Below are 4,713 nucleotides of genomic sequence, written 5' to 3'. Positions count from 1 at the left end.
TTTTTTTTTTTTTTTTTTGCTAATTACTCAGTGCATCGTATAAACCCTCACCCTTAAAAAGAATGGAGGTGGTGTGAAGTGGAAGTGCCTTAAGGCACAAAGTGAAGATAAGAGGGAGCATGCAATCTACTGGCTAGGCTTTGTAACTGAACAACTCAATCCCTCTCATAAGCAGAGAGTGAGACTTTTAGGCCTGTTTTGTAATTATCCCCAATGCAAGAGTGATCCTGAGTTAGAAGTGTATTTATGATGAGGAAGAGTCAAATAAACTTGGGGCAGGCCAGTTTGAGGCCCGATCAGCTGATGTTGGGCTTAGCCCAAAAAGTCTAGGGCCAAGCCTGGCCTAGCTCAACATATGTAAAGGTTAGGCGTGGCCAACATTAGTCCAGCACCATGGCCCAGCCCAGCTCGACCTGAGCCCAAAAATATTTAGGGCTAGGGCCACTCTATGCCAACTCCTCTGCTATTTCATGTCTTTCACATCATTTTTCCTGATTATTATTCTTTTCTCTCTATAGAAGATTTTGTGATCAAGGAGAGGGTATGTTAGCACCCACTTTGTTCATCCCTCTCCTTAAATGAATTGACCTCGTTGCCTTTTCATGTGCACTCCTCTATGTTACATGGTTAGAGAACTCTCTTGCAGTATATCATGATGGATCTAATTTATCTACACCCATGGTGAAGAGAGCATCTCTTTTTCCATCCCATCTGTCCTTTTGATTGGATTAAAAAAAAAATTTATCTCATATTATAAATAATAAAGGGGTGGAAGTTAATGATAAATCTATAATCTAATCATAATATAATATCATATCCATTAATGAAGAAAAACTTAATTGATGATTGTACTTTTATTCTTCTTGATAAAAATACAAGTTTGGAAAGATTTGGGCATTATGATTGGGTAATTAGTATTAAAATTAAAAAGATGAATTATCATTGCCACAAGGGTTTATTATTTTTCCAATTGTCACAAGGCATTTATTATACCACATGTACAAATAATATGTTCATTCCTATTATTGAATAGAAACAACATGGTCTAGATTAGTTACATTTCAAATTTCAAAGTCTAATTCAATCAAATACCCTTTTGTATTAATATGCACTCTATGTATATTCATGCATGTGTACCAATATTTCAGATATTATTAAAATATGACTAAGTTTTGTCTTTTGATTTTTGAAAACATCACATTACATTGTTGCATAGATAACTACCCAATTAAAACTAATAATAAATATAAAAAATAATGTTATTTGCTTAGAAAGTTAAATGGTTATAGTTTGGTGGGGAGTTAAAAAACAATAAGATGTCAAAATATGATGATAAAGCACCGAAAAATAGAAAGGATATGTTATTTGCTGCCATCATTAAATATCACCTTAACTTTTACATGAATTGGATTGAAATTGTATGAACTAGGTAATAGATACATTATTTTCTCACATGTCAAGCTTCAATTAATGGATTCAATTAAGTAGTAAAATAAAGGATTAAAACTCATAGCTACGGAAGAATACATGCTTAAACTATTTTTTTTACAAGAGAATGATTTTTTAAATTTTAATCAGAATTAGGCACAAGGACTCCAAACCTAAAACTTTAAATCAGGGTCTTTTTCAAGTGATGTGGATTGCACCGGAAAAAAAAAAAAAAAAATGTGATGTGGATTACAAGAAGTAAAGTCCGACTTACTTTATGAAAATAACATATTAAAGAATCGCGGACACTAAAATTGCTCTAGTGATAGCACCTACCCTAATGTTGGCACACTTGGTATATGGTTTCGATTTCAAGATCTCCCTCTACAAAATTGCAAGCTTTGTAGCATTGCACACACCCCTCCACCCAAAAAAAAATAAAAAAATAAAAAAATGATAATAAATAAAATAAAAAAATAAAAAATAAATCTCACCCATAGAGCCCAACTAGGCACCCAGTCCCCTCGGAATGAACTTCTCTAAAATGGTTTAAGAGGATTCAACTAATTGTCTCCATCATGGGATATCATTGAGAAATAGAATTCAATGTTATGAAAGGATTTTTTCTTATGATTATTTATAGTATTAGATTATTCAATCATCCACTATAGTATCTTTTTTCTTTTTTTTTTGGATAGCACTATAGTATCTTGATGAATGAAAAAGTTGCAATAGGACATACTAAATAATCCCCATCCATGTGGTGCAACTCTATGAGCGCACTAGTTGCTCAATGACCACCCTATGGTTGAGCTGATCTACAACCACCATTGTTTGCTTGTTTTGGTGATCTACAACCACTCTAAACGAGTGAGATTTGTTAACTAAAGATGCCAAGTAACCTTTTTTTTTTTTGTTAAATTATTTTTAATGATTATAACAAATAATAAAAGCAGTTGAACCAATTGGAGCAGTTGGTGAAACCGAACCTGAACTAAATCCCTTATCAGTCATGTGGACAGTGCACTGTCTATTTTTTTCACATTGTCTTCCTTTTTTATATTATTAAAAATTGAAACGAACTAATAACAAATCAATTAGCCCCAAAAACACGAAACCGAAATCGAATCCCATTTCAATGATTCGGTTTCAATTTATAACAATACATGTATAAAACCAAATGAATCAACTGATTAGCTTATGTGTTTATCTTAATGATTCGGTTTCAATTTATAATAATAAATGCATATAAACCAGTTATTTTTATAGTCATTTCTTAACAATAAAACTAAGGCTTTTTTTGTTTGATTTATATTTGTATTTATTTAACCTATTTATATTTTTACAGTTGTTTGGTATAATTTATTACACTTATTTTTATTTATTTTAAATCAGAATAAATCACAAATTAATGAAAAGCTATTTGTGATTGTACGCTACACTAATAATTAGCACATGTTATAATAGTAAAAAATCAAAGGTAATTTGGTAAATTTGTTTATTTTTATAAAAATCCATATTGTTTGCCCATATGATCGACCTCCAAGCTGCTCTTGATTTGGCAGCTTCTTTCTCCATTATTATCGCAAAATCTATCAGAATGAGAAGGGAAGAAGGCGGCAATCGAAAGCAGAACAAGCATAAGATGAAATAGTAGAGTAGTTTCTGCTTAATAGAAAGTAGGAGAAAGGAAAAGATCGAAGTGCAAGAAGAAGGAAAAGATGTACAAGACCAGAAATTGAAAATGTTTTCTCTCAACGGCTGCTTTGAACAGAGCAGGTGAGAGAGGCTGATTTGAACAGAGCAGGTGAGAAACATAGGAAAATATTAAAGAGGGAGGTTCTACTACTTATTTATTAAAACTCTTACGAATTTAGGATGATAGCTCATACTGGGAATGGGCTATTAGTAGAGATCCCAGTATATGGACGACCCCCACTTCGTTTGTTCTAGAGAGGTTCTTTGGATCGACGGAGATTGATGTTAGACGCATAGATTTCGAGCTTATACCGCTCGGTGCTGGGAAAATGATCTGTCCAAGGTTGTTACCGGCGTTGAGGATGGTGCATCTGATGTTGGCTTTGCTTCTACAATCTTTTAATTGGAAGCTTGAAGGTGGGATGTGTACAAAGGATGGCATGATGGATGAGAGGACGTGATAGTGAAAGAAGGGCACAGATTAATCATGGTAGAATACGAGAGAGCCAAAAACGCCGCCTCTCTTCCCCTGAATTTCAGCCAAGGTATTTCCACTTCAACAAAGTTTTCCCCACCAACATCAGATGCCAATTAGTCCACTTCCAGAGAGCTAATCTGCAACACCTTGAATAAGTGCAAGCCTCAAGTCACTGGCACTTCCGGTAAAGCGAAAGACATAGCTCAAGAAGGGAAAATGCACGCCACGGAGAAAGGCAAAATATATGGCAGCGTAAAACATTACAACTTTGGCCAATGTGGGAAGTGGGAAGATTGATAGTGCCCACAAAGTGTGTGATTGAATGTTATAATGAAATGTTGTGACTTGGAATCCTCAGGCTCCTCTTTAGTGCGCACTGTAATGTAGTGTAGATTCAAGGGCTAGGACCCCTTAGACATGCAGCCCAAGGCATGGACGAGCAGCCCAATGTGCTCTCAACCCTTGGGTTTGTGCAACATGCCATGTCATTCGATAGGGGATCATTATCGTTTTATACAATAGAAGTTTCATGTTTAGAGAATATATTTTGTAAATAGGAATTGCCAAATCTATTTCTAATTATATTATTTATTATCTAAATAGTAACCAAACTATTATTATTTGTGATCTATAATTTATTGTCATAAATAATTTCTTAAAAATAAGTAATAAATACAAATATAAATTATACCAAAGAGAATCTAAACTTACGAGATGCTAAGATTTATTTATTTCTTTATTTTTTAGGAAATGCTAAGATAATGACTCAGTGAGTCTATGGACTGAAAAATTGATTCGAGTCAATGGAACGGCACGAAAATACTCTTCAGCTCTTTGACTCTTTTCCAACGTTCAAATAACCAAATTACAATTATAACCTGAGGAAAGTAATATATTAAATTAAAAAGGAAAAAGAAACATAGGTTCAGATTCCAACATGTGCTTTACCCAAAAAAATTAAAAAAATTCCAACATGTGCCTCTCACATAATGTGATGTGGGGTTTAAACTAACACTCATCCACCATTTTCTGACCATTGGTGTGTGATGTGTCGATTCCTCCTCACTGCTTTTTAAAAAACCGGCATCAGATCACTGGAGCCGGTCGAT

This window comes from Macadamia integrifolia, chromosome 12, assembly GCF_013358625.1.
Source record: "Macadamia integrifolia cultivar HAES 741 chromosome 12, SCU_Mint_v3, whole genome shotgun sequence".
Classification (NCBI taxonomy): domain Eukaryota; kingdom Viridiplantae; phylum Streptophyta; class Magnoliopsida; order Proteales; family Proteaceae; genus Macadamia; species Macadamia integrifolia.
This window is presented reverse-complemented; position numbering follows the sequence as displayed.